General features: G+C 43.2%; 1 long non-coding RNA gene across 1 annotated transcript in view; it reads right to left on the bottom strand.

Moving 5' to 3' along the window:
• Positions 1 to 22,527, bottom strand: part of LOC116485003 (uncharacterized) — a 69,713-nt gene that overhangs the window by 2,688 nt on the left and 44,498 nt on the right. Inside the window, exons 2-3 of the long non-coding RNA XR_004252721.3 lie at positions 6,721 to 6,793; positions 525 to 568 (exon numbers count right to left, since the gene is read on the bottom strand). This is a non-coding gene — a long non-coding RNA (uncharacterized LOC116485003). The remainder of the gene's footprint in view (positions 1 to 524; positions 569 to 6,720; positions 6,794 to 22,527) is intronic.

Raw genomic sequence — 22,527 nt, 5'->3', positions numbered from 1 at the left:
GGGATTACAGGCATGCACCACCACGCCTGGCTAATTTTGTATTTTTAGTAGAGATGGGGTTTCTCCATGTTGGTCAGGCTGGTCTTGAACTCCTGACCTCAAGTGATACACCCACCTTGGCCTCCCAAAGTGCTAGGATTACAGGCGTGAGCCACCATGCCCAGCCTAATTTTTTTACATAGTCTTTTAAATTGGCTTCGATGGAAAATTTTTCCACTGGTCAGAAACCTGGTACACGGACTGTGTAGACAAAGGTATGAGGCCACTTTTCCCAAGGGGTTTTTATTGGCTCTGTTAGTTGTTTGATTCCTTAAAGAAAAGTGCACCATTTCAGTCAAAGCCTTGATAAAAATAACCAGTTTCTCCAATTGTGTCCTACAAATGAACACAGATTCTTACTGCACTTATGCAAATAACCATATTGCCAAAAACCAAGAATACTCACAAATAGTTTCCAAATTCTGGAGAAATCAGGTAGAAAGAAACAAATATGCTCCAAATTTTGTTCATAGGAGTATACTTACGTGTTAAAAGTTGACAATAGCACAAAAGAAATGTTGCCTTGACTCTGAAAAAACAAAACAAAGGATCAGAAACGTTTTAATCAAAATGTCAGAAAGACTACTTCAGTCCTCTCTCAGTTCAGTCCATGCAGTTAATTCCTGGTCTACTTCATTTTCATGAATATTTCAGCTCTCCATGAGTCCTGAAAGTTTTCCCTCAATTCTGATGTCACAGTCTCCAAAGTTATCAGAAACCTGCATTCAAGAGCACCTTTTAGGCTGGGCGCAGTGGCTCATGCCTGTAATCCCAGCACTTTGGGGAGGCCAAGGTGGGTGGATCGCCTGAGGTCAGGAGTTTGAGACCAGCCTGGCCAACATGGTGAAACCCTGTCTCTACTAAAAATATCAAAATCAGCCAGGTATGGTGGTGGGCACCTGTAATCCCAGCTACTCAGGAGGCTGTGGCAGGAGAATTGTTTGCACCCGGGAGGTGGAGGTTGCAGTGAGCTAAGATCGTCCCATTGCACTCCAACCTGTCTCAAAAAAAAAAAGAGTACCTGTTAAGAGTTTTATTGATTATAAAGCCACCTTATAAAGAGGACCAAACCAAGAAAACAATTCTCTGTTGATGACAAAAAGTTTTAGGGCAGCCATAGTAAAAAAACACAACTGATAAGGAAATTTTTTGCCTCTGTGGCAGACAATAATTTAACATAATAATTACAATTATTACTGATAATGTATACTAAGTCATGTCAGAATTATAGGAGTTTCCCATAATTTTGGAACACATACCAATAACATTTATACAAATACAGCCCAAAGAAAACCAAACACCATTTCATATTTGACAGTGCTTCCTGTATAATTTTTATACCAAATAAGACAAATTATGTCATTTTTGGACTTCAGGGAACCTAATATCTTAAAGGATTAAAAGGATTAATTAGGTCAGAAAAAGACATAACACACACACACACACACACACATATATATATATATATTTTTTTTTTTTGAGACAAAGTCTCCCTCTGTCACCCAGGCTGGAGTGCAGTGGTGCAATCGTGGCTCACTGCCACCTCTGGCTCCTGGGTTCAAGCAATTCTCCTGCCTCAGCCTCCCAAGTAGCTGGGACTACAGGCATGTGCCAACACACCCAGTTAATTTTTGTATTTTTAGTAAAGATAGGGTTTCACTATGTTGGCCAGGCTGGTCCCAAACTCTTGACCTCAGGTGATTCACTGCCTTAGCCTCCCAAAGTGCTGGGATTACAGGCATGAGCCATCGCACCTGGCCAAAACATAATTTATAATTTGATTCTGGGTTGTCAAATATCAAAGGTTTAAAACACTTGGTATCACAATCATTGTAAAATAACTCATTCATTTGACCAAAGTGATAACTCAGGGATTAAAAAAAAAGTGAAAACCTTCATTCATTGAGAGGAGACTTAATTTTTATAAACAATCTATAAAATTTTAATCTAGACCATAAGATATAACTTCCGTAAGCCTTTTATAAACATTGTAACCTTTATTAAGGAGTCACTTAATGCTTCAAGAAAGCCTTGTTGATCTGACACAGGGGCCCATATGCTGGTCTTGCATCAGTGTGCCTTTCACATTATTGATTAACTTATAGAGAAACTGAACTTATTTTATTCCTGAAAATTGGCCCTTACAGTGTCACACACCCGCCTCTTCCACAATAGTCCCTGGGCCTTGAGGAGTTGAATAGCTTTAAATTCTGACCCTGTGTCACAGGAAATGCAGTTTATTTTGATTGGCATCTTCTAGCAGGCCTGAAGATGAGGCTTTAATTGCTGTCAGTGTTCAAGATTTCGCAGGACTTGGTGTCCTTTTTAGACCTAGGAGTCAAAGCCTTGTAACTCACTGTCACAAGGACTTTAAAAGCACATATGAAGGCTGGGTGTGGTGGCCCACACCTGTAATCCCAGCACTTTTGGAGGCTGAGGCAGGCGGATCACCTGAGGTCAGGAGTTCAAGACCAGCCTGGTCAACATGGTGAAGCCCCGTCTGTACTAAAAATACGAAAATTAGCTGGGCATGGTGGCATGTGCCTGTAGTCCCAGCTACTGAGTAGGCTGAGGCAGGAGAATCGCTTGAACCCAGGAGGCGGATGTTGCAGTGAGCTGAGATCGCGCCATTGCACTCCACCTTGGGCTACAAGAACAGAATTCTGCCTCAAAAAAAAAACAAAAACAAAGAAAGAAAAAGAAAACATTGTTAGCGTCAGGCCACAACAAACACAACTCAAGGAAATAAACTTATATGAGCTGGAATTGAGTTGAAGGAGAGCATTACTATTTTGCGCCCTTTAAGAGGGTTAAAAGGGGACAGAAAATGAAAACGGTGAGATCCAATAAAGGTGAACATTGAGTTAAAAAAAATTAAAATCTCTTGGCTGGGCACAGTGGCTCACGCCTGTAATCCCAGCACTTTGGGAGACCAAAGCGGGCAGATCATGAGGTCAGGAGATCAAGACCATCCTGGCTACCACAGTGAAAACTCGTCTCTACTAAAAATACAAAAAATTAGCTGGGCATGGTGGCAGATGCCTGTAGTCCCAGCTACTCGGGAGGCTGAGGCAGGAGAATGACATGAACCCAGCAGGTGGAGCTTGCAGTGAGCCGAGATTGTGCCACTGCACTCCAGCCTCAGCAACAGTGCGAGACTCTGTCTCAAAAAAACAAATAAAAATAAAAATAAAAAATAAATTAAAATCTGTCATAATTTATTGAGTAAATCAGTCCCTTAAGAAAATTTCATTGTTGTAACCAAATTATATAGTGTATAAGATTTTTTATACATCAAGCCCAGTCTTTAAAAAGACCATTATAATTTCACTTTAATTATGGACAACTTGATCATATAAAAGTTTTTTTTTAATAAATCTTCTTACTGTGACTTACCTAGACCGTTCATGACATGCTTTGACTTCCTGGTTTGTCCTGAACATCCTTCTTTCTTAAACAGTCATTTTATTCTAGGACTAAATTTGCCACACAAGATTCTTTCTCATATGAAATTATTTTTCTTTATGCTTTCTTACCAAAAAAAGCCCAAAAAACCTCTTTATTTTTATAACTTTCTTTTTTTTTTTTTTTTTTTTTTGCTGAGGCAGGAGAATGGCGTGAACCCAGGAGGCGGAGCTTGCAGTGAGCCGAGATCGCGCCACTCTCCTGCCTCAGCCTCTCCGAGTAGCTGGGACTACAGGTGCCCACCACCACACCCGGCTAAATTTTTGATTTTTAGTAGAGACAGGGTTTCACCATGGTCTCGATCTCCTGACCTTGTGATCTGCCCACCTCGGCCTCCCAAAGTGCTGGGATTACAAGCGTGAGCAACCACGCCCGGCAACTTTCTTTTTTTTTTCCTTTTTTTTCAAGATAGAGTCTCATTCTGTCATCCAGGCTGGAGTGCGGTGGCACAATCTCAACACACTACAACCTCCACCTCCTGGGTTCAAGTGATTCTCCTGCCTTAGCCTCCAAAGTATTTGGGATTCAGTTGTCCACCACCACACCTGGCTAATTTTCATATTTTTAGAAGAGACAGGGTTTCACCATGTTGGCTAGGCTGGTCTCAAACTCTTGATCTCAGGTGATCCATCTGCCTCGGCCTCCCAAATTTCTGGTATTACAGGTGTGAGCCACTATGCCTGGCCTATTTTTATAACTTTATTTACATCTTTCTTATTTCATGATTCTTTTTAGCTTGGCTCTTTTTTTTTTTTTTTTTTTTTTTTTTTTTTTTTTTTTTTTTTTTTTTTTTTTTTTTTTTTTTTTTTTTTTTGAGATGGAGTTTTGCTCTTGTTGCCCAGGCTGGAGTGAAATGGCATGATCTTGGCTCACCACAACCTCCGCCTCCCGGGTTCAAGCAATTCTCCTGCCCAGCCTCCCGAGCAGCTGGGATTACAGGCATGCACCATCATGCCCAACTAATTTTGTATTTTTAATAGAGACAGAGTTTCTCCATGTTAGTCAGGCTGGTCTTGAACTCCCTACCTCAGGTGATCTGCCCACCTCAGCTTCCCAAAGTGCTGGGATCACAGGCCTGAGCAACCGTGCCCAACTCCTTTTTACCTTGCCTTATATGTAACCTTTAAATAAGCTTTGAATTAGACAAAACTTTTTCACCTTTTTAAAAGAACACACATTTTTTTCAGAAAGAATGTTTTTCTACAATATAATTTTATTGGAAAATACCCAAATAATAAAATACCTATTATTTATTATTATTAATTTCAGACAGAGTCTCCCTCTGTCACACAGGCTGGAGTGCAGTGGTGCAATCTCAGCTCACTGCAACCACTGCCTCCCAAGTTCAAGCAATTCTCCTGTCTCAGCCTCCCAAGTAGCTGGGACTATAGGCACCCACCATCACACCTGGCTAATTTTTTTTTATTATTATTTTTAGTAGAGATGAGGTTTCACTATGTTGGCCAGGCTGGTCTTGAACCCCTGACCGCCCACCTCGGCCTCCCAAAGTGCTGAGATTACAGGCATGAGCCATCACGCCCAGCCATATTATTTAATTTAATATAACTTTAGATTCTAAGTTATGACAAGTTTGTCTACAACTATCCCATTGTATTTACCTAATTATTTTATTTTAATTATTTACCTAGATTACTTATGAAAACTGTGATAGTCATCATTTAAAGTTATGGAACCACCACTGCAAAATTATAACTGAGACGGTGAAAAAGATCTGACCTAACTGACTTCATCTTGCTTCTAACCTCCAAGCTGTCCGTTCATTCCTGGGCATGGGCCAAACTAACTTTGGGAGGAACCTAGTTTATAGTTTAGCTTTGAAACAACGATGTTAACAGTCGTTTCCCAAACAGATTTTAAAGCTCTTTTTCCTTAATGTAAATATGCACAAAGACCATATTACTTCTATTTTCCATAAACTCTGGCAAGTAGAGATGCGATGAAACCTATGGATTACTTGAAAGGGGGCCATTCTCCTTGTTTTCTCCTCATTCTTAGATTATTTGTTTCCTACTCATTTTCTTAAAAGGAGGAACTGAGCTGTAGCCTAAGGTTTTCGAGTGGTAGATTGATGTGTACTGCTTGTGGGCAGGACTCCACAGTGTGTCACCACTGAGTCGTTTCCACTCTCTTATGTATCTCAGTTTCTCTCTCCTGAGTTCTATGACCTCTGAGAGAGCTCAAAATGCTGGGTGATCAGCCCTCATATGCATTTCCTGGACAAGCCTTTTCCTTTTTTTTTTTGAGGCAGAGTCTTGCTCTGTCACCTGCGCTGGAGTGCAGTGGCATGATCTCAGCTCACTGCAAACTCCACCTCCCAGATTCAAGTGATTCTCCTGCCTCAGCCTCCTGAGTAGCTGGGATTACAGGTGCCTACCAGCACACCCAGCTAACTTTTGTATTTTTAGTAGAGACAGGCTTTCACCATGTTGGCCAGGTTGGTCTCAAACTCCTGACCTCTGGTGATCCGCCCTCCTTGGCCTCCCAAAGAGCTGGGATTACAGGTGTGAGCCACCACGCCCGGCTGCCTTTTTCAAAATTAATTTTTGTTGGGGATTTCCCTGTAGGGCTGCTGCACATCATCTGGGTTGTCAATCACCCAGACACTCCCATGAGCCCCCGGGTCACCCAGGGGCACCATTTGTCTAGGAGGAGCAAAATGCCCTTCTCTTTCTAACTGAGAAAACTCAGTTTCTCATTTACCTATGAAAACAACGGTTCAGTTTCTCATGCAAATATTCACAGACAAGCCAACTCGAAATTAGTTTTGGGATAGAGAAGATCCTTTAGAATGCATCTCCAAACTAGAATTAGGATCCTTAAACAACGACTTCCTAGGAGGGAAAAAAAAAAAACAGCCGGGCACAGTGGCTCACGCTTGTAATCCCAGCACTTTGGGAGGCTGAGGTGGGAGGATCACTTAGGTCAGGAGTTCAAGACCAGCCTAACCAACATGGAGAAACCCTGTCTCTACTAAAAATACAAAATTAGCCGGGCATGGTGGCACATGCCTGTAATTCCAGCTTCTCAGGAGACTGAGGCAGGAAAATTGCTTGAGTCCAGGAGGCAGAGGTTGCAGTGAGCTGAGATCACGCCATTGTATTCCAGCCTGGGCAACAAGGGCAAAACTGTGTCTCAAAAAACAACAACAACAACAGCCAAGACCACTTTCTGTAAACTGTGCTCAGCCACCCTTACCTTTCTAGCTCTCGTCTGCCATTTCACATGCCAGGGTCAAATCCTCTCACAGTACAAGGTCATCTCTGGTTACCTGCAAAGCCAAAAAGGTCAGCTCATGTAATACAGGAAAACAGAGCTTTAGACCTAAGAAGAATCTGCCCATGACTCTTGAAACACCACAAGGAAAACAGAACACCCCAAAAGGGATGAGTGGTGACTTTGTTCTGAATTCTTTAAAGGGGTTCAAGTTATTAGAAGCCTTCTCTAGATTTCTGATACTACAGGTGGCAAAGAGGGAAGGAGGTATAGGGCAGAAGAAAAGTAAATGAAAGAACATTTGATTTGTTAAGGAGGAAGCAAACACAGAAACCAAACACATGGGTTTTTTTTTCCTCTTTTGTAGCTGGAAGGAATTTTAGCCAAATTAGAGAGGCTTTGGAATTCCCTCTTGGATTTGACGAAGTCAGGTAGACTTGGTAACTGAGTGCTCTAATGGTAAGGAGAAATTAAGACCAGCTGGTTGTTAAACTTTTGCCAAGACAATTCAGCTATTTACCTAGGGATGAGTTCAGGCCGAAGACTGCTCTCTACCATCCTTGAAGCAGGAAAAACTTGAACTCGTCTTCCCTACTGGGAGCGAACTCAAACTCCATAAAGGAGCCTGCCTTCCATCATCAGCAAGAAATCTTGCATTCCTGTTGCAAGCAAGTAAAACCAAAAAAAAAAAAAGGTGTGGGGGGAGTTGTACAGGAAAATAAACTTTAGATCTCAACCAAATTTTGGGAGATCAGGGGTCCTCTGGAGGGTGTGCTCCCAAACCTCAGCAATTTGTCCTGTTGGTTTAAGCCATAAGGTTAGGTCATGCTGGTACCAAGCACCAAAAGGAACTTCATCAAAGGTCAGGTGCACCTCCACTCAGAATCCCTTCGTGGTTACCAAAATGTGAACCCAGAATATGTGAGACCGGCCTCAGTTAATTTAGATAGTTTATTTTGCCAAGGTTGAGGACACACACCCATGACACAGCCTCAGGTGGTCCTGATGACATGTGCCCAAGGTGGTCAGAGCACAGTTTAGTTTTATCATTTTAGGGAGACGTGAGACATCAATCGGTATATGTAAGATGAACATTGGTTCAGCCTGGAAAAGGGGACAACTCAAAGCAAAGGCAGGGCAACTCGAAGCAGGGAGGGGGCTTCTAGGTCATAGGTAGATAAGAGAAAAACGGTTGCATTCTTTTGAGTTTCTGATTGGCCTCTCCAAAGGAGGCAAGCAGATATGCATTTATCTCAGTGAACAGGTGATTTTGAATAGAATGGGAAGCAGGTTTGCCCTAAGCAGTTCCCAGCTTGACTTTACCCTTTAACTTAGTGATTTTGAGGCCCCAAGATTTATTTTCCTTTCATAGCTATGATAAAAAAAAAAATACAGACAATAACAAGCATTGGGGAGGATGTAGAAAAATTACAACCTCTGTACATTGCTGATTTTTTTTTAATTAACAGAGAAAATCTTACATATTGCGTAGAATACGATGTTTTGAAGTATATCTACATTGTGGAATAGTTAAATCTAGCTAATTAACAAATGTGTTACCTCACCTAATTATCACTTTTGTGGTGAGAACACTTATCATCCTCTCCATTTACCTTTTTTCTTTTTTCAGACAAGGTCTTGCTCTGTTGCCCAGGCTGTAGTGCACTGGTATGATCATAGCTCACTGCAGCCTCAACCTCCCTGGGCTGAAGCAATCCTTCCACCTCAGCCTCCTGAGTAGCAGGGACTACAGGTGTCCACCATGACAAATGACCACTCTATTTGCATTTTTTTAGTACACTATATTGTCATTAACTGTAGTCACCATGCTGTATAATAGGTCTCTAAATGGTAAGAAATTAAACGTAATTATGATATGATCCAGCAATTCCACTCCTAGGTATGAAAAAATTGAAATTTCACACACAAACCTGTACATGAACATTTATAGCAGCATCATTTATAATAGTCAAAAAGTGGAAACAACACAAGTGTCCATCAACTGATGAGTGTATTAACAAAACGTGTTATATCCAAACAGTGGAATATTACTCAGCCATAAAAAGGAATGAAGCATTGATACATGCTACTAATGCAGGATTTTTCTTGGCGCCTTTGCATGGTTTGAAGCAGCAGACATCCCATCTGCTTGGCCCACCGGGCCATGTCTGGCTTGCACTCCAGCCCAAGGCTCCTGCTGCTGCTGCTGTGACTACATGATCAGCCCCTGGCAGGAGAGGATGTGTGAGTGAGTGAGTATGGGATCTGACCAGGCATTCCAAACTTCAGCACAGGAGTGGGCTCCATGCAGGGCTTGCAGCTGGACGAGGTGTGTCCTGCCACATCCCAAGCGGATGCAGTGGTGCCCAGGCAAGGGTGCCCACAACCCTGAAGCCCCAGAACAGGTGTTACAATGTGCTAATTAGCTCATTTAGTCCCACCATCTGCAGCCTGATGGACAGCAGTGTGTTAACAGCTTGGACAGGCCCTTGCCCAGCTCTGGCCCTTGGCTCCAGGGCTGGCTTGGCCCTGCCATTGCTTCCTGTGGCATTGGAAGGCTGCCCTCTGCTGGTGGAGGGAAGAGGGCCACAATGTTTACAGCCTTCTGAATACCTGCGCTTGGTGGGTCCTGAATTCTTGTCCCACATCCAAGAAGAATGAGGTCATGCTGACAATTGAAGGGTGATGAGGGCGGAGAATTTTATTGAGTGACAAAACAGCTCTCAGCAGAGAGGGGACAGGAAGGTTGGGTCATCTCCCCAGTGTGGCTGAATCTGGGGGTTTTTATAGGCACAGGATGGGGAAGGGGAGGGCCATAGGTAGTATTGGAAAAGGTAACATTTGATTGGTTTAAAAGCATTATTCAGAAAGAACCAATCAGGAAAGGGTGGGCAAACAAGAACAGAAGTTCTCACTCAGGGTCACAGGTTTCATCTGGAACCAGCAGTCCAATCTTTCAGCCTTCAGACTATGTTGGGCTTGAAGGTGGGGTTTCACCAAGGACCCACCCCTAACTGCCTAGGCATTTGTCTGCCTCCTGCTGCTATCACTACAGTGTAGACGAACCTTGAAAACAGAAGAAGCCAAACAGAAAAGCCTTATTATGATTCTATTTACATGAAATGTCTATTTATAGGAAATGCCTGTGAATAGGCAAATCCATACAGACAGGAAGTAGATTTGTGGTTGCTAGAGGTTGGAAAAGGGGGGCATGGGAGGTGATTGCTAATGGATATGGGGAGTCAGACATAAATAGTTAAGATGAAATCATACTGGAGTAGAGTGGGCCCTTAATTGAATCTGACTCGAGTTCTTATAAAAAGAGGAGCCCCCAATGTGAAGATACAGAAACACAACACAGAGAGAAGATAGCCATGTGAAGAAGAAGCAGAGATTGCAGTTATGTTGCCATAAACAGAGGAATGTCTGGGGCTAGCAGAAGCTAGAAGAAGCAAGGAAACATCCTCCCTTAGAGGTTTGGGGAGGAGCATGGTCTTGCCAACACCTTGATTTTGGACTTTTAGCTTTCGGCACTGTGAGGGAATAAATTTCTGTTGCCTAAAGCAAGTTAGTTTGTGGTACTTAGTTATGGCAGCTGTGGGAAATTCATGGAGATTTATATCTCAATTTTTTTTTTTTTTTTTAGAGACAGTCTTGCTCTGTCATCCAGGCTGGAGTGCAGTGGTGCTAACTCGGCTCACTGCAACTTCTGCCTCCCGGGTTCAAGTGATTCTCCTGCCTCAGCCAACTGAGTAGCTGGGATTACAAGCATGTGCCACTATGCCCAGCTAATTTTTGTAGAGACGGGGTCTCATCATGTTGGCAGGCTTGTCTCGAACTCCCTACCTTAAGTGATCCATCTACCTTGGCCTTCCAAAGTGCTGGGATTGCAGGCATGAGCCACCACGCCTGGCTTATGTCTAAAGTTTTGAAAAAGGAACCAGTTGAAAAGAAGTTAGGAGAGCAGGCTACACTTGGCACATAGTTGTCACTCAAAAAATGTGGACATGGTACACTTTGATGGAAGGAAAGGTACTGGAAACAGTGGCTTGCTTAGGTAGATCAATTTTACTATTAGATTATAAATCTTTATTGCTAAAAAATCAGTCCTATCAGCAGACTGACATCCTATCTTTTTAGTCATCTTACTTAGTAATGCTTTTCCAAATCCCAAAACACAAGAGATTTTGTGTTACTTTTTGTCTCTGCCTATTGACCATGGTATGGCAGTGCATTCCACTGTGCGATCTTAGGAAAGCCACCTTCTTATCTGGGGTTTAAATTTCCTCACCTACAAAATGTTCTTCCTACTTCATATTTGAATAATGAGGATTAAAGGAAATAGTGTATTTGAAAACACTTGGAATTCCAACTACAGAGACTTACTCTTCCAATACTACGGATTGTGGTTATCTATCTAAATTAAGCTTTACACAGAAGTCTTAATTAAAATGACCTCAAGTCCCTGTTTACCAAACATTCCTGATTGTAAGAACCATCTGGAGATACTTATTATAAATTCCAGACCCTTAGGGCTCACTCCAGAACTACTAAATCGGAATCTTCAGAGAAGAGGCATGAAACTCTTATTTTTATCAAAGGCCCCATGTGACTCTTATGATCTCAAAAATAGAGAGATCTTCCCTGTCAATAGCTGTTCAAATTTAGTGTGGGAGAAACATCTGAAAAGCTTGTCAAAAAAAAGAAGTGGCAGGAAATTAAAAACAAGTGCCTGGAAGAAAAAATTAAATGCCAGAAAGTAACAAAGTGTTAAAACAAACAAACAATGGGGTTGTGTCAAGTGGACACCAGGGCCACCAGAAAGAGCGCCCAAAAGGCCAAAACTGGAAAATGCGAGTATTGGATTATAACTCAAAGTGTAAAATAAATGTCTCTAAGTCTCTCCTGATATAAATAAATAAATGAATAAATGATGGAAATGGACAATCTCCCATGCAGAATTCCAAATAATTTATGTAAATATTCTACCCTCAAGTAGGTGAAACTGAACTCCCCACCCCTTACATGTGGGTTGCACGTGGTGATTTCCTGTCAAAGAATACATATGGAAAGGGGAGAGGAAAAAGAATACTGTGGGGAAATGACAGAACTACCTTAGTGTACACTTACTTGTTACGTGATAAAAGTGGCACTTTGTGGTTTTTTTCCCAAAAACCTATAACCCCAATCTAATCATGAGAAGACCGTCAGACAAACCCAAGTTGAAGGGCATTCTATAAAAAATACCTGACCAGGCTGGGCTCAGTGGCTCACACCTGTAATCCCAGCACTTTGGGTGGCCGAGGCGGGTGCATCACCTGAGGTCGGGAGTTCAAGACTAGCCTGACCAACATGGAGAAACCCTGTCGCTACTTAAAAAAAAAAATAATAATACAAAGTTAGCCAGGCATGGTGGCACATGCCTGTAATCCCAGCTACTCGGGAGGCTGAGGCAGGAGAATAGCCTGAACCTGGGAGGCAGAAGTTGGGGTGAGCCATCGCGCCATTGCACTCCAGCCTGGGCAACAAGAGCAAAACTCTGTCTCAAAACAAAAACAAAAGCAAAAAACCTGACCAGTACTTTCAAAACTGTTAAGGTCATAAAAAACAAGGAAAGTCTGGGACCAGACACGGTGGCTCACGCCTGTAATTCCAACACTTCGGGAGGGCAAGACAGGAGGGTCGCTTGAGGCCAGGAGTTCAAGACTAGCCTGAGCAACATAACAAGCTCTCACCTCTATAATCAAAAGATTCTCCTGGGCTGGTCTGGGTGGCTCATGCCTGTAATCCCAGCACTTTGGGAGGCTGAGGCGGGCAGATCACTTGAAGTCAGAGTTCAAGACCAGCCTGGACAACATGGTGAAACCTGGTCTCTACTAAAAATATGAAATTAGCCGGGCATGGTGGCAGGCAGCTGTAGTCTCAGCTACTCCGGAGGCTGAGGCAGGAGAATCTCTTGAACCTGGGAGGCAGAGGTTGCAGTGAGCTGAGATCATGACACTGCACTCCAGCCTGGGAGACAGAGCAAGACTCCATCTCAAAAAGAAAAAAAAAAAAAAAGATTCTCCTGGCATAGTGGCACATGCCTGTAGTCTCAGCTACTCCAGAAGCTGAGGTGAAAGGATTGCTTGAGTCCAGGAGTTCGAGGTTACAGTGAGCCATGATTACATCACTGCACTTCAGCCTGGGCAACAGAAGGAGACCCTATTTCAAAAAACAACAACAAAAGACTTATGATAAAAACAAGGAAAGTCTAAAAAACTGTCATAACCAAGAGAAGCCTAAGAAGGCATGATGACTAAATGTAGCATGGTATCCTAGATGGGATCCTGGAACAGAAAAAGGAGATTAGGTAAGAACTAAGAAAATGTGAATAAAACATGAAATTTAATTAACAAGAAAGTATCAATATTGGTTCAATAGTTGTGACAAATGTACCATACTAGTAGTATAAGATGTTAATAACGGGAAACTGGGTGTGTGTTATATGGAAGCTGTACTATCTTCACAATTTTTCTGTAAATCTAAAACTATTCTAACTGTTAATTTTTATTAAAAACAAAAAGAAATTCTGAATCATGACACAGGTAAGGTCCAATAATTTGCATTTTCTTTTTCTAGAGACAGAGGCTCGCTATGTTGCCCAGGCTGGAGTGCAGTGGCTATTCAGAGGTGTGATCTGTGATTGTGCACTAGAACCTCGAACTCCTGAGCTCAAACAATCTTCCTGCCTAGCTTCCTGAGTAGCTGGGACTACAGGCACACAGCACCAGACCCAGCCAATAATTTACATTTCTAATCAGCACTTGTTTCCCAATTCCCTTGCTTCTGATGGGTGGCCACAAGCCCATTCCAAAGTCAGCTCCCTATCTGGCCTTCAGTCTAAAGTAGAACAACTGTGAGGACGTCTGTCCACAGAGTTCGCTGATTAACACTGTAACAGGTATTTGCAAAGTAGGTCATCTCAGCCTCTGTTCACCTGCATTTTTAGGGATTAGTCAGAGGAACAGGTAACCCTGTTTCAGATCACCAGCAGGAAAAGGCGTGGTAAAATAGAAAAGCAGATAGCTGGTTTCCATTTGGGGAGGAACACCCATCTTAATGGGTGTCAAAACAGCTTAGTCACTTCTATTTTGTTTATGCTGCTCCCTCTCCAAGTACCACTTCCTTGGGCTCCATTCCAGATAAAAGAAATCAAGTGCCAAAGCACTACCTCACAAAATGAGTTGCTGAAGACTTCCATGATAAATAAGGTTGTTCCTGAGCCCCTGTTTCCAATAGTCATTTCTCCAGTCTTTTTTATTTTTTATTTTTTCTTGAGACAGAGTATCGCTTTGTCACCAGGCTGGAGTGCAGTGGTGCAATCTTGGCTCACTGCAAGCTCCGCCTCCCGGGTTCACGCCATTCTCCTGCCTCAGCCTCCCCAGTAGCTGGGACTAAAGGCGCCCGCCACCACGCCCGGCTAATTTTTATACTTTTAGTAGAGACGGGGTTTCACCATGTTGGCTAGGCTGGTCTCAATCTCTTCACCTCATGATCCACCCGCCTCGGCCTCCCAAAGTGCTGGGATTAGAGAGGTGAGCCACGGCGCCCGGCCCATTTCTCCAGTCTTGATCCTCAGCAAGTCACATCCCTAATGCTTTGTCTGTTCTGTTATACATATAACATTGGTGCCTCTTGTAGGTGAGAAGACTGTGACATTGAAGAGGATACAACACTGTTTAGTTAAGTGATCATAAAGATCTATGCATCACAGACTAATGATCCCTGGTAATTTGTGCAAGTTTATAAAAAACTCAGGATCGGCCAGGCGCAGTGGCTCACGCCTGTAATCCCAACACTTTGGGAGGCTGAGGCGGGTGGATCACGAGGTCAGGAGATTGAGACCATCTTGGCTAACACGGTGAAACCCCGTCGCTACTAAAAATACAAAAAAAAAAAAAAATTAGCCGAGAGTAGTGGCGGGCACCTGTAGTCCCAGCTACTGGGGAGGCTGAGGCAGGAGAATGGCGTGAACCCGGGAGGTGGAGCTTGCAGTGAGCCGAGATTGCGCCACTGCACTCCAGCTTGGGCGATAGAGCGAGACTCCGTCTCAAAAAAACAAAACAAAACACTCAGGATCCAGGAGAGAAAACTGGCAGGGAAAACAGGGTAGATCTCAGATCTGGAAGGACAAAGAATACTGCCGGGAGTTAGGTTCTTTTGAAGACCTTGAAAAACATACAACCACAAATGTCAGGTGATATTATTTTTCATCACGTGGTCATTACCACATGGGGCCTGTGTGTGTATCTCCATGGTTACCTTCCCTTGCCAGAACTATAATGCTTTTTCTTCTACCATACTCTTTCTCTAAGGACAGGAAAAGACTTCCTACTCTTTGGTGTTTACACCTATACCATATTTCTTTGTGTTTTCTGCTACTGTGTTGCTCAGTCAACCTACACACAAGGGTCTCTTCATCTTTGCACAGTCCTTCTGTTTGCTTAACCACTTGTATTATTACTCACAAAGCTTCCCTCCCCTTCATTCTCACTGTTCCGTTCAGAATCTAGAAGTAGAGAACTGATTTCACCATTGATTCACAGTGACCTTGAGTGAGATCCATTGCTAATTAGGAACAATCATATCTGTGAAAAGCATATCGTTTGAACTCAAAAAACAACCACAACAGAAATTTCAGCACCTATTGTGTGCAATGCACTGTGGCAATACAAGAAAGTTCCAGCTTCGAAAGAGCACTAAACTTTAGTGCCATTAGATCTGGATTCTAATCCTAGATCTGCCACTGACAGATTTCGTTAGCTTGGGCAAGTCGGCCTCCTTGGCCTCAGTTTCTTCTCTGAAGAGTAGTTGGGCACATTGCAACCACCTGCTTCAGCTGGCACAAGATCCACAGTTTTACCAGTGAAAGTTCTGTGCCATGTGAAACTTCTCAGTACCAGGTAAGCCACGTGGTCAGACCCCCCACTGGACAGGCTATCTGAGATCCTTTCTGGCTCTGATTCTTTTGGGTCTACGCTTCAGGTTCTACTCAAGGCATGCTGTGTATGCTCTCAGAGAGTGTGGACTGAGTCACAGGGAGGGAATGGAGTGGCTGTATGCAAAGAAGCTGGAGGCATCCTGCCTCCTGACCTGTGACTCACATGGGATGCGGCAGGACCTCATTCCTAACATCTCACAGGAAGAGATCAGCTGAGAATGGTACATTCAGGCAAGAGACATTCTTGGGTTTTCCAGTGGAAAAGAAATTTAAAAACAATTGACTAATGAGAGGAATGTGTAGCAAATGTTGAAGCTGCCAGCATTCTTGCAAGTGAGCCAATGACCTTTTAAGCTACATCTACAACTGACTAGTTTCTTGGCCATCATCCCAATGAAGGCTCCTTTCCCAGTTTAGACTGTATTGAGATCTGGCTTGGCAGTAAGACTTTTAGCATCCTCAGATACAGATTTATTTCAGCATGAAATCATATTAAATCAGCTTTCTAATAAAGGCCTCAAAAAACAAAAAAGATGACTGGGTGTGGTGGCTCATGCCTGTAATCCCAACACTTTGGGAGGCCGAGGCAGGTGGATCACCTGAGGTCAGGAGTTCCAGACCAGCCTAAAACCCCACCTCTACTGAAAAAAAAAAAAACCCCACAAAAATTAGCTGGGCATGGTGGCACGCACCTGTAATCTCAGCTACTTGGGAGGCTGAGGCAGGAGAATCGCTTGAACCTAGGAGGCAGAAGTTGCAGTGAGCCAAGATCACACCATTGCACTCCAGCCTGGGTGACAGAGCAAGTCTCCATCTCAAAAAAAAAAAAAAAAAAAGACAGAGTGAGTGACTGTCATGGCTGGTGTTGACAATGAATCTGTTGTCCTATTTTTAGGACTTTCAAGGAAAGGATCCTAGGATGACTTGGATCAAGTAAGAGACAGCTTGACACAAGGTCTTGAGCAGATCTGCAAGGGAGTACAGTTGCTGCCAGCTGACCCAGAACTGACTCTGCAAGAGATGCAGTTTGTCACAGATTTCTGTTTAATTTAGAGGCAAACTTCATAATCACCTTGTACATTTTCTGTGTGACTGGTTTCATTTTGGCTTTATGCTGAAGTCAACTCATTTCAATCTCACCTCCTAGAATAACTTTGGCCCAACTGACTTCTCGGTCATTCCTTCTTAAGCAGCTGGATCCAAAACACAGCCCAAATCATTGTTGAGAGGAGATAGAGTGTTCACGGACAGAGTCGAAAGAGCTGGATGAACACAAGCTATTTAAGGAACTAAGGAACAAATCAAGGAACTTCTCCAACTCAGCAAATTAAGAAGACAGCAGTTATTCAAGGGCTACAGCACAAATCAAGTTAAACTGGTTTAAGAAGTATTGTGTCAAATACTAACAATTTCCCCAACCAAATTTACTCCTAACCCTTTTCTGCTAGCTCAACTTTAGTACAACCTGAGAATATTAGCAAAGGAAACTTAGCCAAAAGCTCATGAGTTAATTATCTGGGGACTAATTATGACTCAAATGAAAATTCCTGTTTACATATAACCAAGATCTAGTCACATGAATATCTACAGAATATATTTTTGGTGATAAATGGTCACCATGGGAGAGACACCCTAAATAAGAAGGCTCTAGGCATGTGACTTGAAATTCTTTCAGTTGAAGGGTATTATATGTTACCTAATGGACTGTGAAGAAATTTCAAAATGTCGTTTGCTTTGTGCACCCAGGCAGGCAGCCAAGATTCTCGTAATAGGCAAGATTGAGCCACCTGCCCTATCCCCTGGCCTTTGAATTTGTTAAGTCCTCATTCATGGGGCAGGGGGAGGGGTGGGGGGAGACTTTGACTTCTTTAAATCCTTCCTGAGACAGTTTCCGACTAAAGGTCAGATGACACGAAAGAGATCCAATCAAAGCTGTCAATCAGAATCACCAAACTCTTGGTTGGGCTTGCCCTGTGCGAGCCAGATAGCAGTGCTGCCCACACAAGAGCCATTCTCTGGGCACCCACTCACTGTGTGCTGGGAACGGTCAGCTCTGACCCTGCACAAACCCCTCCCCACTGTTTTTTCGTGTAAGACAAGATGGAGAGTTTGTAAATGTGGTGAGTTCATGTGAAAGGCTCGCTTTTGTCAGGGATTGTCTTGTGTTTTGTGTTTCATTTTACTCTTCCTCTCATCTCCCCACCACCCCCGCTTTTTTGTTGTTAATTAGTTGTGGGGTTTTTTTGTTTTTGTTTTTGTTTTTGAGACAGGGCCTTGCTCTGTCGCCTAGGCTGGAGTGCAGTGGCGTGATCATAGCTCACCGCAGCTTTAACTCCTGGGCTCAAGTGATCCTCCTGTCTCAGCTTCCTGAGTAGCTGGTACTACAGGCATAAGCCCCCAGGCCTGGCTAATTTTCTGTGTGTTTTGTAGATACAGGGTCTCACCATGTTGCTCCAATTGGTCTTAACCTCCTGGGCTCAAGTTGTGTTTTTAATGGTAAAGTTATATATATTAAACCAATCCTGGTCCTCAGGGGTTCTGTTTGCTATCTTATTCTAGTTCTCTGAAAGCAGGAATGTTTGTTCCCTTAAGTTATTCATCCTCATATTAATTTGCACCCCCGCCGGGCGCGGTGGCTCACGCTTGTAATCCCAGCACTTTGGGAGGCCGAGGCGGGCGGATCACGAGGTCAGGAGATTGAGACCACGATGAAACCCCGTCTCTATTAAAAATACAAAAAATTAGCCGGGCGTGGTGGCGGGCGCCTGTAGTCCCAGCTACTCGGAGAGGCTGAGGCAGGAGAATGGCGTGAACCCGGGAGGCGGAGCTCCCAGTGAGCCGAGGTTGCGCCACTGCACTCCAGCCTGGGTGACAGAGCAAGACTCCGTCTCAAAAAAAAAAAAAAAAAAAAAAAAAAAAAAAAAAAAAAAAAATTTGCACTCCCTACTTTGTTCCACTCTAAATCTAATGAAAATCTAAGGCACCATTTTGTAGAGAGAGGAAAAAAAAAAATAAGATTCAACGTTATGCCAACTAGGGACAAGGAAGTCGGGATCTATCCAGACTAGAAAAATGGCATTTGCACAGAGTGTATCAGACCCACACATTCTAGGACATGTCATGTGGAATTTCTGTTGCCACCAAAAACCTTAGAGCGCCAGTTCAAGAAGAGGAAAGATGTCCCCACTTAAGCTTCCATTGTGGGCAGCATAGCATTGCATCTCACCTACATGATAAACAATAAAACGTTTATCCTCTATAGGGAGAAGAATTGGAAATTACACAACCAAAAAAATGACAGGCCACGCATGGTGGCTCATGCCTGTAATCCCAGCACTTTGGGAGGCTGAGGCAGGAACATCCCTTGAGGCCAGACTGAGCAACATAGTAAGACCTCATCTCTACAAAAAAAAATTTTTTTAATTAGCTGGATGTGGTGGTTGTCCTAGCTACTTGGGAGGCTGAAGTGGGAGGATCACTTGAGCTTGGGAGGTAAAGACTGCAGTGAGCCATGACTGTGCCACTGCACTCCAGCCTGGGGTGACAGAACTAGACCCAATTTCAAAATAAAAACCCAATTCACACACACACACACACAAACACACACACACACACACACACACACACACACGACAAAAGCCCGCAATAATTGTTTCCCTTTGTATGCTTTTTACCACTTTACCAATCATCTTTGAAGACCTTTTTTTTTTTTTCTGTCACATGGGAAGGAGACAGGGTCTCGTTTTGTTGCCCAGGCTGGAGTGCAGTGGTGCAATCTCAGCTCACTGCAACTACCACCTCCTAGGCTCAAGCGATCCTCTCACCTCATCCTCCCGAGTAGCTAGGACTATAGGCATGTGCCACCATGCTCGGTTAATGTTTTAATTTTTCGTAGAGACAAGGTCTCACTGTATTGTCCAGGCTGGTCTTGATCTTCTGGGCTCAAGTGATCCTCTGGCCTCGGCCTCCCAAAGTGCTGGGATTGCAAGCATGAGCCACTATGCCCAGTTTCAAAGAACTTATATGTCCTAATCTGTGTTGCCATAAAGGAATATCTGAGGCTAGGTACTTATTTTTTAAAAGAGGTTTATTTTGTTCACAGTTCTGTAGGCTGTACGAGAGGCATGGTGCCAGCATCTGCCTCTGGTGAGGGCCTCAGGCAGAAGACAAGGAGGAGCTTTTGCAATAACTAATAGAGTGAGAACATACTCATTACCATGAGGACAGCAGTAAGCCATTCATGAGGGATCCACTCCATGACCCAAACACCTCCCACTAAGCCCCACCCACCACTATCACTGAGATCAAATTGCACGTGAGGTATGGAGGGTCAAATATTCAAAATATAGTATTATAGTACATATGGATCTGATAATGATAACATTTTCCTTTATTATAGCACTGTTAAATTATAGTGATATGTTTCCAATCTTTAAAAGAATGTGTCTACAAAGTTGGTATAAAATCTTTAGCAAATTGAAGAACCTCCATTCTACTCTAAGTTTGCTGAAAGTTCTTGCTTTTTTTTTTTTGAGACGGAGTCTCACTCTGTCACCCAGGCTGGAGTGCAGTGCCACGATCTCAGCTCACTGCAACGTTTGCCTCTCGGGTTCAAGCGATTCTCCTGCCTCAGCCTCCTGAGTAGCTGGGATTACAGGCCCATGCCACCATGCCTGGCTAATTTTTCTATTTGTCTTTAGTAGAGATGAGGTTTCGGCCAGGTGTGGTGGCTTATGCCTGTAATCCCAGCACTTTGGAAGGCTGAGGTAGGCGGACCACGAGATCACGAATTCGAGATCAGCCTGACCAACAAGGTGAGTGTGGTGGCACATGCCTGTAATCCCAGCTACTCAGGAGGCTGAGACAGGAGAATCTCTTGAACCCAGGAGGCAGAGGTTGCAGTGAGCCAAGATTGCGCCACTGCACTCCAGCCTAGGTGACAGAGTGAGACTCCATCTCAAAAAAGAAAAAAAAGAAATGGGGTTTCACCATGTTGGCCAGGCTTGTCTTGAACTCCCAACCTCAGGTGATCCACCCTCGGCCTCCCAAAGTGCTGGGATTACAGGCTTGAGCCACCGCACCCAGCCTCTGAATTTCTTTAATACTTAGCTTTAATTCATTAATTTTTTGAAAACCTGCAACAAAAAGTTGTGATTTTATTTTATTTTATTAATTTATTTTTTCGAGACAAGGTCTGGTTTTATTGTCCAAGCTGGAGTAGAGTGGCATGATCTCAGCTCACTGCAACCTCCACCTCCCAGGCTGAGGCCATCCTCCCACCTCAGTCTCCCATAGTAGCTGGGACCACAAGCATGTGCCACCACCTCTGGCTAATTTTTGTATTTTTTTGTAGAGACGGGGTTTCGCCATGTTACCCAGGCTGGTCTCTAACTCATGAGCTCAAGCAATCCACCCACCTCAGCCTCCCAAAGTGCTAGGATTACAGGTGTGAGCCACCACACCCGGCCCAAAAGTTGTGATTTCAAATTTTAAAAACAGCTAATAGGCTGGTCTGAGTGCAGTGGTGTTTACAACTAATTGATCACAACTAGTTACAGATTTCTTTGTTCCTTCTCAACTCCCACTGCTTCACTTGACTAGCCTTTAAAATAAGTTATGGCTTCTCTACAAAAAATTTAAAAATTAGCCAAAAAATAAAATAAATAAGTTAATTAATGAAAAACCCAACACACAGAAAAACAGTTGATACTGTTTTAATACTGTTAAACAGTTAAAACAGAAAGTCTTAAGGTAAAAATTTGGAGAAAACAATAACCATTGTACAAAAACGAAGTGTCTCTGGAGTCACTGAATGCTGTTTCTAAGTGCCAGAAACAAATACTGTTGCACACATAGGGATGAGAGTATACACTGCGTTTTGCGCATCCAAGCATCCTGAATGCTGAAGTGGACTGTGTTTACTTGTGCTAAAGCAAACTAAATATGCCCTGGAAAGGACTCCGTACTTCTATATTTGAGTCCTTCTGGATGAACTGTAACCTAGCTTAATAATTAGACAAGATTGAAAACCTAATTTAGGAATATGCACCTATAACAATAGCCAAGTCTTGGCCAATCCCAGCGGCGGTACTTCTACCGTTCATACACTACTGAGTGTTCAAATTGTGTTCAAATATGGCAAACGCCAGGCTGTAACCAATCCAGCCATTCTGTACCTCACTTCCAATTTCTGGAGTCATTTCCCTTTTTTTGGTCTATAAATCTTCTTCCACCACGTGGCTGCTCCAGAGTCTCTGTGAATCTGCTGTGATTCTGGGGGCTGTCCAATTAGGGAATGTGTTCATTGCTCAATTAAACTCCTTTAGCCAGGCACAGTGGCTCACGCCTGTAATCCCAGCACTTTGGGAAAAGGAGGTGGGTGGATAACTTGAGGTCAAGAGTTTGAGACCAGCCTGGCCAACATGGTGAAACACTGTCTCTACTGAAAATACAAAAATTAGCCGGGCATGGTGGTGCATACCTGTAATCTCAGCTACTTGGGAGGCTGAGGCACAAGAATCGCTTGAACCCGTGAGGCAGAGGTTGCAGTGAGTTGAGATCACGCCATTGCGCTTCAGCCTGGGTGACGGAGTGAAACTGTGTCAAAAACAAAACAAAACAAACAAAAAACCAAAACAAAACAAAACAAAAAACCTTTAAATTTAATTCAGCTGAAGTTTTTCTTTTCTCACTTGTCACTTCCTTCTGAGAACACAGAACATCATAAGGGTCTGGGGAGATATAAGTAGTGAAGCTATGCAGGTATTTCTTGTGAAAGATGGCAGAGCTATTTCCAGTATACAGAT

This window comes from Hylobates moloch, unplaced genomic scaffold (genome assembly GCF_009828535.3).
Source record: "Hylobates moloch isolate HMO894 unplaced genomic scaffold, HMol_V3 SCAFFOLD_16, whole genome shotgun sequence".
In the NCBI taxonomy this organism is placed as follows: domain Eukaryota; kingdom Metazoa; phylum Chordata; class Mammalia; order Primates; family Hylobatidae; genus Hylobates; species Hylobates moloch.
This window is presented reverse-complemented; position numbering and strand designations above follow the sequence as displayed.